At 39.5% G+C, this 18,124-nt stretch overlaps 18 non-coding genes across 18 annotated transcripts; all 18 read left to right on the plus strand.

Annotated features, from left to right (window-relative positions):
- The first annotated feature begins 829 nt into the window (after positions 1-829).
- Positions 830-903, plus strand: TRNAT-AGU (transfer RNA threonine (anticodon AGU)). The gene has a single exon. It is a non-coding gene; the product is annotated as a tRNA-Thr (tRNA).
- A 621-nt stretch (positions 904-1,524) lies between these two features.
- TRNAT-AGU (transfer RNA threonine (anticodon AGU)) lies at positions 1,525-1,598 on the plus strand. Its single transcript has one exon. It is a non-coding gene; the product is annotated as a tRNA-Thr (tRNA).
- Positions 1,599-2,219: 621 nt separating this feature from the next.
- TRNAT-AGU (transfer RNA threonine (anticodon AGU)) lies at positions 2,220-2,293 on the plus strand. Its single transcript has one exon. It is a non-coding gene; the product is annotated as a tRNA-Thr (tRNA).
- Positions 2,294-3,609: 1,316 nt separating this feature from the next.
- On the plus strand, positions 3,610-3,683 carry TRNAT-AGU (transfer RNA threonine (anticodon AGU)). The gene has a single exon. It is a non-coding gene; the product is annotated as a tRNA-Thr (tRNA).
- Positions 3,684-5,142: 1,459 nt separating this feature from the next.
- TRNAT-AGU (transfer RNA threonine (anticodon AGU)) lies at positions 5,143-5,216 on the plus strand. The gene has a single exon. It is a non-coding gene; the product is annotated as a tRNA-Thr (tRNA).
- A 765-nt stretch (positions 5,217-5,981) lies between these two features.
- On the plus strand, positions 5,982-6,055 carry TRNAT-AGU (transfer RNA threonine (anticodon AGU)). The gene has a single exon. It is a non-coding gene; the product is annotated as a tRNA-Thr (tRNA).
- A 1,305-nt stretch (positions 6,056-7,360) lies between these two features.
- Positions 7,361-7,434, plus strand: TRNAT-AGU (transfer RNA threonine (anticodon AGU)). The gene has a single exon. It is a non-coding gene; the product is annotated as a tRNA-Thr (tRNA).
- Positions 7,435-8,055: 621 nt separating this feature from the next.
- TRNAT-AGU (transfer RNA threonine (anticodon AGU)) lies at positions 8,056-8,129 on the plus strand. The gene has a single exon. It is a non-coding gene; the product is annotated as a tRNA-Thr (tRNA).
- A 610-nt stretch (positions 8,130-8,739) lies between these two features.
- Positions 8,740-8,813, plus strand: TRNAT-AGU (transfer RNA threonine (anticodon AGU)). The gene has a single exon. It is a non-coding gene; the product is annotated as a tRNA-Thr (tRNA).
- Positions 8,814-9,434: 621 nt separating this feature from the next.
- On the plus strand, positions 9,435-9,508 carry TRNAT-AGU (transfer RNA threonine (anticodon AGU)). Its single transcript has one exon. It is a non-coding gene; the product is annotated as a tRNA-Thr (tRNA).
- A 621-nt stretch (positions 9,509-10,129) lies between these two features.
- Positions 10,130-10,203, plus strand: TRNAT-AGU (transfer RNA threonine (anticodon AGU)). Its single transcript has one exon. It is a non-coding gene; the product is annotated as a tRNA-Thr (tRNA).
- A 610-nt stretch (positions 10,204-10,813) lies between these two features.
- TRNAA-AGC (transfer RNA alanine (anticodon AGC)) lies at positions 10,814-10,887 on the plus strand. Its single transcript has one exon. It is a non-coding gene; the product is annotated as a tRNA-Ala (tRNA).
- Positions 10,888-11,507: 620 nt separating this feature from the next.
- TRNAT-AGU (transfer RNA threonine (anticodon AGU)) lies at positions 11,508-11,581 on the plus strand. Its single transcript has one exon. It is a non-coding gene; the product is annotated as a tRNA-Thr (tRNA).
- Positions 11,582-14,293: 2,712 nt separating this feature from the next.
- On the plus strand, positions 14,294-14,367 carry TRNAT-AGU (transfer RNA threonine (anticodon AGU)). Its single transcript has one exon. It is a non-coding gene; the product is annotated as a tRNA-Thr (tRNA).
- Positions 14,368-14,988: 621 nt separating this feature from the next.
- TRNAT-AGU (transfer RNA threonine (anticodon AGU)) lies at positions 14,989-15,062 on the plus strand. Its single transcript has one exon. It is a non-coding gene; the product is annotated as a tRNA-Thr (tRNA).
- A 621-nt stretch (positions 15,063-15,683) lies between these two features.
- Positions 15,684-15,757, plus strand: TRNAT-AGU (transfer RNA threonine (anticodon AGU)). Its single transcript has one exon. It is a non-coding gene; the product is annotated as a tRNA-Thr (tRNA).
- A 621-nt stretch (positions 15,758-16,378) lies between these two features.
- TRNAT-AGU (transfer RNA threonine (anticodon AGU)) lies at positions 16,379-16,452 on the plus strand. Its single transcript has one exon. It is a non-coding gene; the product is annotated as a tRNA-Thr (tRNA).
- A 620-nt stretch (positions 16,453-17,072) lies between these two features.
- TRNAT-AGU (transfer RNA threonine (anticodon AGU)) lies at positions 17,073-17,146 on the plus strand. Its single transcript has one exon. It is a non-coding gene; the product is annotated as a tRNA-Thr (tRNA).
- Positions 17,147-18,124: the final 978 nt, after the last annotated feature.

Here is an 18,124-nt window from a genome sequence, read left to right on the forward strand (position 1 = left end):
ATGTGTATACTCTTAGGCAGGGAAAAGTAGGCCTGAAAAACTATTGAAAAAAAAATGTTAAAAAACTGAGAATGCAAATGCAAAGAAAAAAGAGTGCTGTGCCACAATAACCAATAACTGTATTGCAGCATGTGGGCGCTGTGGCTTAGTTGGTTAAAGCGCCTATTTAGTAAACAGGAGATCCTGAGTTCAACTCTCAGCAGTGCCTTTGCTCATCTTATTATCACCAAGTCATTGCCTGCTGTTTACATCCCAGATTTTCGGGATCACATCTTTGAGCTTCACCCATATTTGCTCACAGGAAACTTGCATTCGCTATGCCCACTGTTTCCACCACATCTGAACAAAGACATTTTCTTATCAGTTTGGTTTCATGTACTACCTTCCATCTCTGACAATAGGTAAAGGTCACTAACAAGTCTTTTGGGATGCTATGCTCAACATGGATGGGAGCTTAACCCGCACTTGACTAGCCAAAACTTCTTCAAGTAAAATTGCTGCTTCTACAATAAGAAACATTGTATAAAACTTAATTACTAAGCCACAGCACCTACATGAAATATAATAGTGACTGGCTTCTGTGGCACAAAACTCATTGGTTTTGCCACAGCTTTCATTATCATATTTTGGAAGTTGCACAACATTCTTTTCAACAATTTTGTCCTAAAAGTTTTCCATTCCCTTTTAGGTGGACTATGTGTATACTCTTAGGCAGGGAAAAGTAGGCCTGAAAAACTATTGAAAAAAAAATGTTAAAAAACTGAGAATGCAAATGCAAAGAAAAAAGAGTGCTGTGCCACAATAACCAATAAGTGTATTGCAGCATGTGGGCGCTGTGGCTTAGTTGGTTAAAGCGCCTGTTTAGTAAACAGGAGATCCTGAGTTCAACTCTCAGCAGTGCCTTTTCGCATCTTATTATCACCAAGTCGTTGCCTGCTGTTTACGTCCCAGATTTTCGGGATCACGTCTTTGAGCTTCACCCATATTTGCTCACAGGAAACTTGCATTCGCTATGCCCACTGTTTCCACCACATCTGAACAAAGACATTTTCTTATCAGTTTGGTTTCATGTACTATCTTCCATCTCTGACAATAGGTAAAGGTCACTAACAAGTCTTTTGGGATGCTATGCTCAACATGGATGGGAGCTTAACCCGCACTTGCCTAGCCAAAACTTCTTCAAGTAAAATTGCTGCTTCTACAATAAGAAACATTGTATAAAACTTAATTACTAAGTCACAGCACCTACATGAAATATAATAGTGACTGGCTTCTGTGGCACAAAACTCATTGGTTTTGCCACAGCTTTCATTATCATATTTTGGAAGTTGCACAACATTCTTTTCAACAATTTTGTCCTAAAAGTTTTCCATTCCCTTTTAGGTGGACTATGTGTATACTCTTAGGCAGGGAAAAGTAGGCCTGAAAAACTATTGAAAAAAAAATGTTAAAAAACTGAGAATGCAAATGCAAAGAAAAAAGAGTGCTGTGCCACAAGAACCAATAACTGTATTGCAGCATGTGGGCGCTGTGGCTTAGTTGGTTAAAGCGCCTGTCTAGTAAACAGGAGATCCTGAGTTCAACTCTCAGCAGTGCCTTTGCTCATCTTATTATCACCAAGTCATTGCCTGCTGTTTACATCCCAGATTTTCGGGATCACGTCTTTGAGCTTCACCCATATTTGCTCACAGGAAACTTGCATTCGCTATGCCCACTGTTTCCACCACATCTGAACAAAGACATTTTCTTATCAGTTTGGTTTCATGTACTACCTTCCATCTCTGACAATAGGTAAAGGTCACTAACAAGTCTTTTGGGATGCTATGCTCAACATGGATGGGAGCTTAACCCGCACTTGCCTAGCCAAAACTTCTTCAAGTAAAATTGCTGCTTCTACAATAAGAAACATTGTATAAAACTTAATTACTAAGTCACAGCACCTACATGAAATATAATAGTGACTGGCTTCTGTGGCACAAAACTCATTGGTTTTGCCACAGCTTTCATTATCATATTTTGGAAGTTGCACAACATTCTTTTCAACAATTTTGTCCTAAAAGTTTTCCATTCCCTTTTAGGTGGACTATGTGTATACTCTTAGGCAGGGAAAAGTAGGCCTGAAAAACTATTGAAAAAAAAATGTTAAAAAACTGAGAATGCAAATGCAAAGAAAAAAGAGTGCTGTGCCACAATAACCAATAACTGTATTGCAGCATGTGGGCGCTGTGGCTTAGTTGGTTAAAGCGCCTGTCTAGTAAACAGGAGATCCTGAGTTCAACTCTCAGCAGTGCCTTTGCTCATCTTATTATCACCAAGTCATTGCCTGCTGTTTACATCCCAGATTTTCGGAATCACGTCTTAGAGCTTCACCCATATTTGCTCACAGGAAACTTGCATTCGCTATGCCCACTGTTTCCACCACATCTGAACAAAGACATTTTCTTATCAGTTTGGTTTGATGTACTACCTTCCATCTCTGACAATAGGTAAAGGTCACTAACAAGTCTTTTGGGATGCTATGCTCAACATGGATGGGAGCTTAACCCGCACTTGCCTAGCCAAAACTTCTTCAAGTAAAATTGCTGCTTCTACAATAAGAAACATTGTATAAAACTTAATTACTAAGCCACAGCACCTACATGAAATATAATAGTGACTGGCTTCTGTGGCACAAAACTCATTGGTTTTGCCACAGCTTTCATTATCATATTTTGGAAGTTGCACAACATTCTTTTCAACAATTTTGTCCTAAAAGTTTTCCATTCCCTTTTAGGTGGACTATGTGTATACTCTTAGGCAGGGAAAAGTAGGCCTGAAAAACTATTGAAAAAAAAATGTTAAAAAACTGAGAATGCAAATGCAAAGAAAAAAGAGTGCTGTGCCACAATAACCAATAACTGTATTGCAGCATGTGGGCGCTGTGGCTTAGTTGGTTAAAGCACCTGTCTAGTAAACAGGAGATCCTGAGTTCAGCTCTCAGCAGTGCCTTTGCTCATCTTATTATCACCAAGTCATTGCCTGCTGTTTACATCCCAGATTTTCAGGATCACGTCTTTGAGCTTCACCCATATTTGCTCACAGGAAACTTGCATTCACTATGCCCACTGTTTCCACCACATCTGAACAAAGACATTTTCTTATCAGTTTGGTTTGATGTACTACCTTCCATCTCTGACAATAGGTAAAGGTCACTAACAAGTCTTTTGGGATGCTATGCTCAACATGGATGGGAGCTTAACCCGCACTTGCCTAGCCAAAACTTCTTCAAGTAAAATTGCTGCTTCTACAATAAGAAACATTGTATAAAACTTAATTACTAAGCCACAGCACCTACATGAAATATAATAGTGACTGGCTTCTGTGGCACAAAACTCATTGGTTTTGCCACAGCTTTCATTATCATATTTTGGAAGTTGCACAACATTCTTTTCAACAATTTTGTCCTAAAAGTTTTCCATTCCCTTTTAGGTGGACTATGTGTATACTCTTAGGCAGGGAAAAGTAGGCCTGAAAAACTATTGAAAAAAAAATGTTAAAAAACTGAGAATGCAAATGCAAAGAAAAAAGAGTGCTGTGCCACAATAACCAATAACTGTATTGCAGCATGTGGGCACTGTGGCTTAGTTGGTTAAAGCGCCTGTCTAGTAAACAGGAGATCCTGAGTTCAACTCTCAGCAGTGCCTTTGCTCATCTTATTATTGCCTGCTGTTTACATCCCAGATTTTCGGGATCACGTCTTTGAGCTTCACCCATATTTGCTCACAGGAAATTTGCATTCGCTATGCCCACTGTTTCCACCACAACTGAACAAAGACATTTTCTTATCAGTTTGGTTTGATGTACTACCTTCCATCTCTGACAATAGGTAAAGGTCACTAACAAGTCTTTTGGGATGCTATGCTCAACATGGATGGGAGCTTAACCCGCACTTGCCTAGCCAAAACTTCTTCAAGTAAAATTGCTGGGTACTTATCCGTTAGCCGGGCGCATCCGGCAGGTGGCGCTAATTAGTATTCCCCCCTCCAGGCCGACATGGATAGTAGGGAAAGATGTAACTCTGGTGGAGTTTTGTCGCCACCTGCCGGATGCGCCCGGCTAACGGATAAGTACCAATTGCTGCTTCTACAATAGGAAACATTGTATTAAACTTAATTACTAAGTCACAGCACCTACATGAAATATAATAGTGACTGGCTTCTGTGGCACAAAACTTATTGGTTTTGCCACAGCTTTCATTATCATATTTTGGAAGTTGCACAACATTCTTTTCAACAATTTTGTCCTAAAAGTTTTCCATTCCCTTTTAGGTGGACTATGTGTATACTCTTAGGCAGGGAAAAGTAGGCCTGAAAAACTATTGAAAAAAAAATGTTAAAAACTGAGAATGCAAATGCAAAGAAAAAAGAGTGCTGTGCCACAATAACCAATAACTGTATTGCAGCATGTGGGCGCTGTGGCTTAGTTGGTTAAAGCACCTGTCTAGTAAACAGGAGATCCTGAGTTCAGCTCTCAGCAGTGCCTTTGCTCATCTTATTATCACCAAGTCATTGCCTGCTGTTTACATCCCAGATTTTCAGGATCACGTCTTTGAGCTTCACCCATATTTGCTCACAGGAAACTTGCATTCACTATGCCCACTGTTTCCACCACATCTGAACAAAGACATTTTCTTATCAGTTTGGTTTGATGTACTACCTTCCATCTCTGACAATAGGTAAAGGTCACTAACAAGTCTTTTGGGATGCTATGCTCAACATGGATGGGAGCTTAACCCGCACTTGCCTAGCCAAAACTTCTTCAAGTAAAATTGCTGCTTCTACAATAAGAAACATTGTATAAAACTTAATTACTAAGCCACAGCACCTACATGAAATATAATAGTGACTGGCTTCTGTGGCACAAAACTCATTGGTTTTGCCACAGCTTTCATTATCATATTTTGGAAGTTGCACAACATTCTTTTCAACAATTTTGTCCTAAAAGTTTTCCATTCCCTTTTAGGTGGACTATGTGTATACTCTTAGGCAGGGAAAAGTAGGCCTGAAAAACTATTGAAAAAAAAATGTTAAAAAACTGAGAATGCAAATGCAAAGAAAAAAGAGTGCTGTGCCACAATAACCAATAACTGTATTGCAGCATGTGGGCACTGTGGCTTAGTTGGTTAAAGCGCCTGTCTAGTAAACAGGAGATCCTGAGTTCAACTCTCAGCAGTGCCTTTGCTCATCTTATTATTGCCTGCTGTTTACATCCCAGATTTTCGGGATCACGTCTTTGAGCTTCACCCATATTTGCTCACAGGAAATTTGCATTCGCTATGCCCACTGTTTCCACCACAACTGAACAAAGACATTTTCTTATCAGTTTGGTTTGATGTACTACCTTCCATCTCTGACAATAGGTAAAGGTCACTAACAAGTCTTTTGGGATGCTATGCTCAACATGGATGGGAGCTTAACCCGCACTTGCCTAGCCAAAACTTCTTCAAGTAAAATTGCTGGGTACTTATCCGTTAGCCGGGCGCATCCGGCAGGTGGCGCTAATTAGTATTCCCCCCTCCAGGCCGACATGGATAGTAGGGAAAGATGTAACTCTGGTGGAGTTTTGTCGCCACCTGCCGGATGCGCCCGGCTAACGGATAAGTACCAATTGCTGCTTCTACAATAGGAAACATTGTATTAAACTTAATTACTAAGTCACAGCACCTACATGAAATATAATAGTGACTGGCTTCTGTGGCACAAAACTTATTGGTTTTGCCACAGCTTTCATTATCATATTTTGGAAGTTGCACAACATTCTTTTCAACAATTTTGTCCTAAAAGTTTTCCATTCCCTTTTAGGTGGACTATGTGTATACTCTTAGGCAGGGAAAAGTAGGCCTGAAAAACTATTGAAAAAAAAATGTTAAAAAACTGAGAATGCAAATGCAAAGAAAAAAGAGTGCTGTGCCACAATAACCAATAACTGTATTGCAGCATGTGGGCGCTGTGGCTTAGTTGGTTAAAGCGCCTGTCTAGTAAACAGGAGATCCTGAGTTCAACTCTCAGCAGTGCCTTTGCTCATCTTATTATCACCAAGTCATTGCCTGCTGTTTACATCCCAGATTTTCGGGATCACGTCTTTGAGCTTCACCCATATTTTCTCACAGGAAACTTGCATTCGCTATGCCCACTGTTTCCACCACATCTGAACAAAGACATTTTCTTATCAGTTTGGTTTCATGTACTACCTTCCATCTCTGACAATAGGTAAAGGTCACTAACAAGTCTTTTGGGATGCTATGCTCAACATGGATGGGAGCTTAACCCGCACTTGCCTAGCCAAAACTTCTTCAAGTAAAATTGCTGCTTCTACAATAAGAAACATTGTATAAAACTTAATTACTAAGCCACAGCACCTACATGAAATATAATAGTGACTGGCTTCTGTGGCACAAAACTCATTGGTTTTGCCACAGCTTTCATTATCATATTTTGGAAGTTGCACAACATTCTTTTCAACAATTTTGTCCTAAAAGTTTTCCATTCCCTTTTAGGTGGACTATGTGTATACTCTTAGGCAGGGAAAAGTAGGCCTGAAAAACTATTGAAAAAAAAATGTTAAAAAACTGAGAATGCAAATGCAAAGAAAAAAGAGTGCTGTGCCACAATAACCAATAACTGTATTCCAGCATGTGGGCGCTGTGGCGTAGTTGGTTAAAGCGCCTGTCTAGTAAACAGGAGATCCTGAGTTCAACTCTCAGCAGTGCCTTTGCTCATCTTATTATTGCCTGCTGTTTACATCCCAGATTTTCGGGATCACGCCTTTGAGCTTCACCCATATTTGCTCACAGGAAACTTGCATTCGCTATGCCCACTGTTTCCACCACAACTGAACAAAGACATTTTCTTATCAGTTTGGTTTGATGTACTACCTTCCATCTCTGACAATAGGTAAAGGTCACTAACAAGTCTTTTGGGATGCTATGCTCAACATGGATGGGAGCTTAACCCGCACTTGCCTAGCCAAAACTTCTTCAAGTAAAATTGCTGCTTCTACAATAGGAAACATTGTATAAAACTTAATTACTAAGTCACAGCACCTACATGAAATATAATAGTGACTGGCTTCTGTGGCACAAAACTTATTGGTTTTGCCACAGCTTTCATTATCATATTTTGGAAGTTGCACAACATTCTTTTCAACAATTTTGTCCTAAAAGTTTTCCATTCCCTTTTAGGTGGACTATGTGTATACTCATAGGCAGGGAAAAGTAGGCCTGAAAAACTATTGAAAAAAAAATGTTAAAAAACTGAGAATGCAAATGCAAAGAAAAAAGAGTGCTGTGCCACAATAACCAATAACTGTATTGCAGCATGTGGGTGCTGTGGCTTAGTTGGTTAAAGCGCCTGTCTAGTAAACAGGAGATCCTGAGTTCAACTCTCAGCAGTGCCTTTGCTCATCTTATTATCACCAAGTCATTGCCTGCTGTTTACATCCCAGATTTTCGGGATCACGTCTTTGAGCTTCACCCATATTTGCTTACAGGAAACTTGCATTCGCTATGCCCACTGTTTCCACCACATCTGAACAAAGACATTTTCTTATCAGTTTGGTTTCATGTACTACCTTCCATCTCTGACAATAGGTAAAGGTCACTAACAAGTCTTTTGGGATGCTATGCTCAACATGGATGGGAGCTTAACCCGCACTTGCCTAGCCAAAACTTCTTCAAGTAAAATTGCTGCTTCTACAATAAGAAACATTGTATAAAACTTAATTACTAAGCCACAGCACCTACATGAAATATAAAAGTGACTGGCTTCTGTGGCACAAAACTCATTGGTTTTGCCACAGCTTTCATTATCATATTTTGGAAGTTGCACAACATTCTTTTCAACAATTTTGTCCTAAAAGTTTTCCATTCCCTTTTAGGTGGACTATGTGTATACTCTTAGGCAGGGAAAAGTAGGCCTGAAAAACTATTGAAAAAAAAATGTTAAAAAACTGATAATGCAAATGCAAAGAAAAAAGAGTGCTGTGCCACAATAACCAATAACTGAATTGCAGCATGTGGGCGCTGTGGCTTAGTTGGTTAAAGCGCCTGTCTAGTGAACAGGAGATCCTGAGTTCAACTCTCAGCAGTGCCTTTGCTCATCTTATTATTGCCTGCTGTTTACATCCCAGATTTTCGGGATCACGTCTTTGAGCTTCACCCATATTTGCTCACAGGAAACTTGCATTCGCTATGCCCACTGTTTCCACCACAACTGAACAAAGACATTTTCTTATCAGTTTGGTTTGATGTACTACCTTCCATCTCTGACAATAGGTAAAGGTCACTGACAAGTCTTTTGGGATGCTATGCTCAACATGGATGGGAGCTTAACCCGCACTTGCCTAGCCAAAACTTCTTCAAGTAAAATTGCTGCTTCTACAATAAGAAACATTGTATAAAACTTAATTACTAAGTCACAGCACCTACATGAAATATAATAGTGACTGGCTTCTGTGGCACAAAACTCATTGGTTTTGCCACAGCTTTCATTATCATATTTTGGAAGTTGCACAACATTCTTTTCAACAATTTTGTCCTAAAAGTTTTCCATTCCCTTTTAGGTGGACTATGTGTATACTCTTAGGCAGGGAAAAGTAGGCCTGAAAAACTATTGAAAAAAAAATGTTAAAAAACTGAGAATGCAAATGCAAAGAAAAAAGAGTGCTGTGCCACAATAACCAATAACTGTATTGCAGCATGTGGGCGCTGTGGCTTAGTTGGTTAAAGCGCCTGTCTAGTAAACAGGAGATCTTGAGTTCAACTCTCAGCAGTGCCTTTGCTCATCTTATTATCACCAAGTCATTGCCTGCTGTTTACATCCCAGATTTTCGGGATCACGTCTTTGAGCTTCACCCATATTTGCTCACAGGAAACTTGCATTCGCTATGCCCACTGTTTCCACCACATCTGAACAAACACATTTTCTTATCAGTTTGGTTTCATGTACTACCTTCCATCTCTGACAATAGGTAAAGGTCACTAACAAGTCTTTTGGGATGCTATGCTCAACATGGATGGGAGCTTAACCCGCACTTGCCTAGCCAAAACTTCTTCAAGTAAAATTGCTGCTTCTACAATAAGAAACATTGTATAAAACTTAATTACTAAGCCACAGCACCTACATGAAATATATTAGTGACTGGCTTCTGTGGCACAAAACTCATTGGTTTTGCCACAGCTTTCATTATCATATTTTGGAAGTTGCACAACATTCTTTTCAACAATTTTGTCCTAAAAGTTTTCCATTCCCTTTTAGGTGGACTATGTGTATACTCTTAGGCAGGGAAAAGTAGGCCTGAAAAACTATTGAAAAAAAAATGTTAAAAAACTGAGAATGCAAATGCAAAGAAAAAAGAGTGCTGTGCCACAATAACCAGTAATTGTATTGCAGCATGTGGGTGCTGTGGCTTAGTTGGTTAAAGCGCCTGTCTAGTAAACAGGAGATCCTGAGTTCAACTCTCAGCAGTGCCTTTGCTCATCTTATTATCACCAAGTCATTGCCTGCTGTTTACATCCCAGATTTTCGGGATCACGTCTTTGAGCTTCACCCATATTTGCTCACAGGAAACTTGCATTCGCTATGCCCACTGTTTCCACCACATCTGAACAAAGACATTTTCTTATCAGTTTGGTTTCATGTACTACCTTCCATCTCTGACAATAGGTAAAGGTCACTAACAAGTCTTTTGGGATGCTATGCTCAACATGGATGGGAGCTTAACCCGCACTTGCCTAGCCAAAACTTCTTCAAGTAAAATTGCTGCTTCTACAATAAGAAACATTGTATAAAACTTAATTACTAAGCCACAGCACCTACATGAAATATAAAAGTGACTGGCTTCTGTGGCACAAAACTCATTGGTTTTGCCACAGCTTTCATTATCATATTTTGGAAGTTGCACAACATTCTTTTCAACAATTTTGTCCTAAAAGTTTTCCATTCCCTTTTAGGTGGACTATGTGTATACTCTTAGGCAGGGAAAAGTAGGCCTGAAAAACTATTGAAAAAAAAATGTTAAAAAACTGATAATGCAAATGCAAAGAAAAAAGAGTGCTGTGCCACAATAACCAATAACTGTATTGCAGCATGTGGGCGCTGTGGCTTAGTTGGTTAAAGCGCCTGTCTAGTAAACAGGAGATCCTGAGTTCAACTCTCAGCAGTGCCTTTGCTCATCTTATTATTGCCTGCTGTTTACATCCCAGATTTTCGGGATCACGTCTTTGAGCTTCACCCATATTTGCTCACAGGAAACTTGCATTCGCTATGCCCACTGTTTCCACCACAACTGAACAAAGACATTTTCTTATCAGTTTGGTTTGATGTACTACCTTCCATCTCTGACAATAGGTAAAGGTCACTGACAAGTCTTTTGGGATGCTATGCTCAACATGGATGGGAGCTTAACCCGCACTTGCCTAGCCAAAACTTCTTCAAGTAAAATTGCTGCTTCTACAATAAGAAACATTGTATAAAACTTAATTACTAAGCCACAGCACCTACATGAAATATATTAGTGACTGGCTTCTGTGGCACAAAACTCATTGGTTTTGCCACAGCTTTCATTATCATATTTTGGAAGTTGCACAACATTCTTTTCAACAATTTTGTCCTAAAAGTTTTCCATTCCCTTTTAGGTGGACTATGTGTATACTCTTAGGCAGGGAAAAGTAGGCCTGAAAAACTATTGAAAAAAAAATGTTAAAAAACTGAGAATGCAAATGCAAAGAAAAAAGAGTGCTGTGCCACAATAACCAATAACTGGATTGCAGCATGTGGGCGCTGTGGCTTAGTTGGTTAAAGCGCCTGTCTAGCAAACAGGAGATCCTGAGTTCAACTCTCAGCAGTGCCTTTGCTCATCTTATTATCACCAAGTCATTGCCTGCTGTTTACATCCCAGATTTTCGGGATCACGTCTTTGAGCTTCACCCATATTTGCTCACAGGAAACTTGCATTCGCTATGCCCACTGTTTCCACCACATCTGAACAAAGACATTTTCTTATCAGTTTGGTTTCATGTACTACCTTCCATCTCTGACAATAGGTAAAGGTCACTAACAAGTCTTTTGGGATGCTATGCTCAACATGGATGGGAGCTTAACCCGCACTTGCCTAGCCAAAACTTCTTCAAGTAAAATTGCTGCTTCTACAATAAGAAACATTGTATAAAACTTAATTACTAAGCCACAGCACCTACATGAAATATAATAGTGACTGGCTTCTGTGGCACAAAACTCATTGGTTTTGCCACAGCTTTCATTATCATATTTTGGAAGTTGCACAACATTCTTTTCAACAATTTTGTCCTAAAAGTTTTCCATTCCCTTTTAGGTGGACTATGTGTATACTCTTAGGCAGGGAAAAGTAGGCCTGAAAAACTATTGAAAAAAAATGTTAAAAAACTGAGAATGCAAATGCAAAGAAAAAAGAGTGCTGTGCCACAATAACCAATAACTGTATTGCAGCATGTGGGCGCTGTGGCTTAGTTGGTTAAAGCGCCTGTCTAGTAAACAGGAGATCCTGAGTTCAACTCTCAGCAGTGCCTTTGCTCATCTTATTATCACCAAGTCATTGCCTGCTGTTTACATCCCAGATTTTCGGAATCACGTCTTAGAGCTTCACCCATATTTGCTCACAGGAAACTTGCATTCGCTATGCCCACTGTTTCCACCACATCTGAACAAAGACATTTTCTTATCAGTTTGGTTTGATGTACTACCTTCCATCTCTGACAATAGGTAAAGGTCACTAACAAGTCTTTTGGGATGCTATGCTCAACATGGATGGGAGCTTAACCCGCACTTGCCTAGCCAAAACTTCTTCAAGTAAAATTGCTGCTTCTACAATAAGAAACATTGTATAAAACTTAATTACTAAGCCACAGCACCTACATGAAATATAATAGTGACTGGCTTCTGTGGCACAAAACTCATTGGTTTTGCCACAGCTTTCATTATCATATTTTGGAAGTTGCACAACATTCTTTTCAACAATTTTGTCCTAAAAGTTTTCCATTCCCTTTTAGGTGGACTATGTGTATACTCTTAGGCAGGGAAAAGTAGGCCTGAAAAACTATTGAAAAAAAAATGTTAAAAAACTGAGAATGCAAATGCAAAGAAAAAAGAGTGCTGTGCCACAATAACCAATAACTGTATTGCAGCATGTGGGCGCTGTGGCTTAGTTGGTTAAAGGGCCTGTCTAGTAAACAGGAGATCCTGAGTTCAACTCTCAGCAGTGCCTTTGCTCATCTTATTATCACCAAGTCATTGCCTGCTGTTTACATCCCAGATTTTCGGGATCACGTCTTTGAGCTTCACCCATATTTGCTCACAGGAAACTTGCATTCGCTATGCCCACTGTTTCCACCACATCTGAACAAAGACATTTTCTTATCAGTTTGGTTTCATGTACTATCTTCCATCTCTGACAATAGGTAAAGGTCACTAACAAGTCTTTTGGGATGCTATGCTCAACATGGATGGGAGCTTAACCCGCACTTGCCTAGCCAAAACTTCTTCAAGTAAAATTGCTGCTTCTACAATAAGAAACATTGTATAAAACTTAATTACTAAGCCACAGCACCTACATGAAATATAATAGTGACTGGCTTCTGTGGCACAAAACTCATTGGTTTTGCCACAGCTTTCATTATCATATTTTGGAAGTTGCACAACATTCTTTTCAACAATTTTGTCCTAAAAGTTTTCCATTCCCTTTTAGGTGGACTATGTGTATACTCTTAGGCAGGGAAAAGTAGGCCTGAAAAACTATTGAAAAAAAAATGTTAAAAAACTGAGAATGCAAATGCAAAGAAAAAAGAGTGCTGTGCCACAATAACCAGTAACTGTATTGCAGCATGTGGGTGCTGTGGCTTAGTTGGTTAAAGCGCCTGTCTAGTAAACAGGAGATCTTGAGTTCAACTCTCAGCAGTGACTTTGCTCATCTTATTATCACCAAGTCATTGCCTGCTGTTTACATCCCAGATTTTCGGGATCACGTCTTTGAGCTTCACCCATATTTGCTCACAGGAAACTTGCATTCGCTATGCCCACTGTTTCCACCACATCTGAACAAAGACATTTTTTTATCAGTTTGGTTTCATGTACTACCTTCCATCTCTGACAATAGGTAAAGGTCACTAACAAGTCTTTTGGGATGCTATGCTCAACATGGATGGGAGCTTAACCCGCACTTGCCTAGCCAAAACTTCTTCAAGTAAAATTGCTGCTTCTACAATAAGAAACATTGTATAAAACTTAATTACTAAGTCACAGCACCTACATGAAATATAATAGTGACTGGCTTCTGTGGCACAAAACTCATTGGTTTTGCCACAGCTTTCATTATCATATTTTGGAAGTTGCACAACATTCTTTTCAACAATTTTGTCCTAAAAGTTTTCCATTCCCTTTTAGGTGGACTATGTGTATACTCTTAGGCAGGGAAAAGTAGGCCTGAAAAACTATTGAAAAAAAAATGTTAAAAAACTGAGAATGCAAATGCAAAGAAAAAAGAGTGCTGTGCCACAATAACCAATAACCAATAACTATATTGCAGCATGTGGGCGCTGTGGCTAAGTTGGTTAAAGTGCCTGTTTAGTAAACAGGAGATCCTGAGTTCAACTCTCGGCAGTGCCTTTGCTCATCTTATTATCACCAAGTCATTGCCTGCTGTTACATCCCAGATTTTCGGGATCACGTCTTTGAGCTTCACCCATATTTGCTCACAGGAAACTTGCATTCGCTATGCCCACTGTTTCCACCACATCTGAACAAAGACATTTTCTTATCAGTTTGGTTTCATGTACTATCTTCCATCTCTGACAATGGGTAAAGGTCACTAACAAGTCTTTTGGGATGCTATGCTCAACATGGATGGGAGCTTAACCCGCACTTGCCTAGCCAAAACTTCTTCAAGTAAAATTGCTGCTTCTACAATAAGAAACATTGTATAAAACTTAATTACTAAGCCACAGCACCTACATGAAATATATTAGTGACTGGCTTCTGTGGCACAAAACTCATTGGTTTTGCCACAGCTTTCATTATCATATTTTGGAAGTTGCACAACATTCTTTTCAACAATTTTGTCCTAAAAGTTTTCCATTCCCTTTTAGGTGGACTATGTGTATACTCTTAGGCAGGGAAAAGTAGGCCTGAAAAACTATTGAAAAAAAAATGTTAAAAAACTGAGAATGCAAATGCAAAGAAAAAAGAGTGCTGTGCCACAATAACCAATAACTGTATTGCAGCATGTGGGCGCTGTGGCTTAGTTGGTTAAAGCGCCTGTCTAGTAAACAGGAGATCCTGAGTTCAACTCTCAGCAGTGCCTTTGCTCATCTTATTATCACCAAGTCATTGCCTGCTGTTTACATCCCAGATTTTCGGAATCACGTCTTAGAGCTTCACCCATATTTGCTCACAGGAAACTTGCATTCGCTATGCCCACTGTTTCCACCACATCTGAACAAAGACATTTTCTTATCAGTTTGGTTTCATGTACTATCTTCCATCTCTGACAATGGGTAAAGGTCACTAACAAGTCTTTTGGGATGCTATGCTCAACATGGATGGGAGCTTAACCCGCACTTGCCTAGCCAAAACTTCTTCAAGTAAAATTGCTGCTTCTACAATAAGAAACATTGTATAAAACTTAATTACTAAGCCACAGCACCTACATGAAATATATTAGTGACTGGCTTCTGTGGCACAAAACTCATTGGTTTTGCCACAGCTTTCATTATCATATTTTGGAAGTTGCACAACATTCTTTTCAACAATTTTGTCCTAAAAGTTTTCCATTCCCTTTTAGGTGGACTATGTGTATACTCTTAGGCAGGGAAAAGTAGGCCTGAAAAACTATTGAAAAAAAAATGTTAAAAAACTGAGAATGCAAATGCAAAGAAAAAAGAGTGCTGTGCCACAATAACCAATAACTGTATTGCAGCATGTGGGCGCTGTGGCTTAGTTGGTTAAAGCGCCTGTCTAGTAAACAGGAGATCCTGAGTTCAACTCTCAGCAGTGCCTTTGCTCATCTTATTATCACCAAGTCATTGCCTGCTGTTTACATCCCAGATTTTCGGAATCACGTCTTAGAGCTTCACCCATATTTGCTCACAGGAAACTTGCATTCGCTATGCCCACTGTTTCCACCACATCTGAACAAAGACATTTTCTTATCAGTTTGGTTTCATGTACTACCTTCCATCTCTGACAATAGGTAAAGGTCACTAACAAGTCTTTTGGGATGCTATGCTCAACATGGATGGGAGCTTAACCCGCACTTGCCTAGCCAAAACTTCTTCAAGTAAAATTGCTGCTTCTACAATAAGAAACATTGTATAAAACTTAATTACTAAGCCACAGCACCTACATGAAATATAATAGTGACTGGCTTCTGTGGCACAAAACTCATTGGTTTTGCCACAGCTTTCATTATCATATTTTGGAAGTTGCACAACATTCTTTTCAACAATTTTGTCCTAAAAGTTTTCCATTCCCTTTTAGGTGGACTATGTGTATACTCTTAGGCAGGGAAAAGTAGGCCTGAAAAACTATTGAAAAAAAAATGTTAAAAAACTGAGAATGCAAATGCAAAGAAAAAAGAGTGCTGTGCCACAATAACCAGTAACTGTATTGCGGCATGTGGGTGCTGTGGCTTAGTTGGTTAAAGCGCCTGTCTAGTAAACAGGAGATCCTGAGTTCAACTCTCAGCAGTGCCTTTGCTCATCTTATTATCACCAAGTCATTGCCTGCTGTTTACATTCCAGATTTTCGGGATCACGTCTTTGAGCTTCACCCATATTTGCTCACAGGAAACTTGCATTCGCTATGCCCACTGTTTCCACCACATCTGAACAAAGACATTTTCTTATCAGTTTGGTTTCATGTACTACCTTCCATCTCTGACAATAGGTAAAGGTCACTAACAAGTCTTTTGGGATGCTATGCTCAACATGGATGGGAGCTTAACCCGCACTTGCCTAGCCAAAACTTCTTCAAGTAAAATTGCTGCTTCTACAATAAGAAACATTGTATAAAACTTAATTACTAAGTCACAGCACCTACATGAAATATAATAGTGACTGGCTTCTGTGGCACAAAACTCATTGGTTTTGCCACAGCTTTCATTATCATATTTTGGAAGTTGCACAACATTCTTTTCAACAATTTTGTCCTAAAAGTTTTCCATTCCCTTTTAGGTGGACTATGTGTATACTCTTAGGCAGGGAAAAGTAGGCCTGAAAAACTATTGAAAAAAAAATGTTAAAAAACTGAGAATGCAAATGCAAAGAAAAAAGAGTGCTGTGCCACAATAACCAATAACTGGATTGCAGCATGTGGGCGCTGTGGCTTAGTTGGTTAAAGCGCCTGTCTAGTAAACAGGAGATCCTGAGTTCAACTCTCAGCAGTGCCTTTGCTCATCTTATTATCACCAAGTCATTGCCTGCTGTTTACATCCCAGATTTTCGGGATCACGTCTTTGAGCTTCACCCATATTTGCTCACAGGAAACTTGCATTCGCTATGCCCACTGTTTCCACCACATCTGAACAAAGACATTTTCTTATCAGTTTGGTTTCATGTACTATCTTCCATCTCTGACAATAGGTAAAGGTCACTAACAAGTCTTTTGGGATGCTATGCTCAACATGGATGGGAGCTTAACCCGCACTTGCCTAGCCAAAACTTCTTCAAGTAAAATTGCTGCTTCTACAATAAGAAACATTGTATAAAACTTAATTACTAAGCCACAGCACCTACATGAAATATAATAGTGACTGGCTTCTGTGGCACAAAACTCATTGGTTTTGCCACAGCTTTCATTATCATATTTTGGAAGTTGCACAACATTCTTTTCAACAATTTTGTCCTAAAAGTTTTCCATTCCCTTTTAGGTGGACTATGTGTATACTCTTAGGCAGGGAAAAGTAGGCCTGAAAAACTATTGAAAAAAAAAGTTAAAAAACTGAGAATGCAAATGCAAAGAAAAAAGAGTGCTGTGCCACAATAACCAATAACTGTATTGCAGCATGTGGGCGCTGTGGCTTAGTTGGTTAAAGCGCCTGTCTAGTAAACAGGAGATCCTGAGTTCAACTCTCAGCAGTGCCTTTGCTCATCTTATTATCACCAAGTCATTGCCTGCTGTTTACATCCCAGATTTTCGGAATCACGTCTTAGAGCTTCACCCATATTTGCTCACAGGAAACTTGCATTCGCTATGCCCACTGTTTCCACCACATCTGAACAAAGACATTTTCTTATCGGTTTGGTTTGATGTACTACCTTCCATCTCTGACAATAGGTAAAGGTCACTAACAAGTCTTTTGGGATGCTATGCTCAACATGGATGGGAGCTTAACCCGCACTTGCCTAGCCAAAACTTCTTCAAGTAAAATTGCTGCTTCTACAATAAGAAACATTGTATAAAACTTAATTACTAAGCCACAGCACCTACATGAAATATAATAGTGACTGGCTTCTGTGGCACAAAACTCATTGGTTTTGCCACAGCTTTCATTATCATATTTTGGAAGTTGCACAACATTCTTTTCAACAATTTTGTCCTAAAAGTTTTCCATTCCCTTTTAGGTGGACTATGTGTATACTCTTAGGCAGGGAAAAGTAGGCCTGAAAAACTATTGAAAAAAAAATGTTAAAAAACTGAGAATGCAAATGCAAAGAAAAAAGAGTGCTGTGCCACAATAACCAGTAACTGTATTGCAGCATGTGGGTGCTGTGGCTTAGTTGGTTAAAGCGCCTGTCTAGTAAACAGGAGATCCTGAGTTCAACTCTCAGCAGTGACTTTGCTCATCTTATTATCACCAAGTCATTGCCTGCTGTTTACATCCCAGATTTTCGGGATCACGTCTTTGAGCTTCACCCATATTTGCTCACAGGAAACTTGCATTCGCTATGCCCACTGTTTCCACCACATCTGAACAAAGACATTTTCTTATCAGTTTGGTTTCATGTACTACCTTCCATCTCTGACAATAGGTAAAGGTCACTAACAAGTCTTTTGGGATGCTATGCTCAACATGGATGGGAGCTTAACCCGCACTTGCCTAGCCAAAACTTCTTCAAGTA

The sequence above is a fragment of the Hyperolius riggenbachi genome, chromosome 11 (assembly GCF_040937935.1).
Source record: "Hyperolius riggenbachi isolate aHypRig1 chromosome 11, aHypRig1.pri, whole genome shotgun sequence".
NCBI lineage: Eukaryota > Metazoa > Chordata > Amphibia > Anura > Hyperoliidae > Hyperolius > Hyperolius riggenbachi.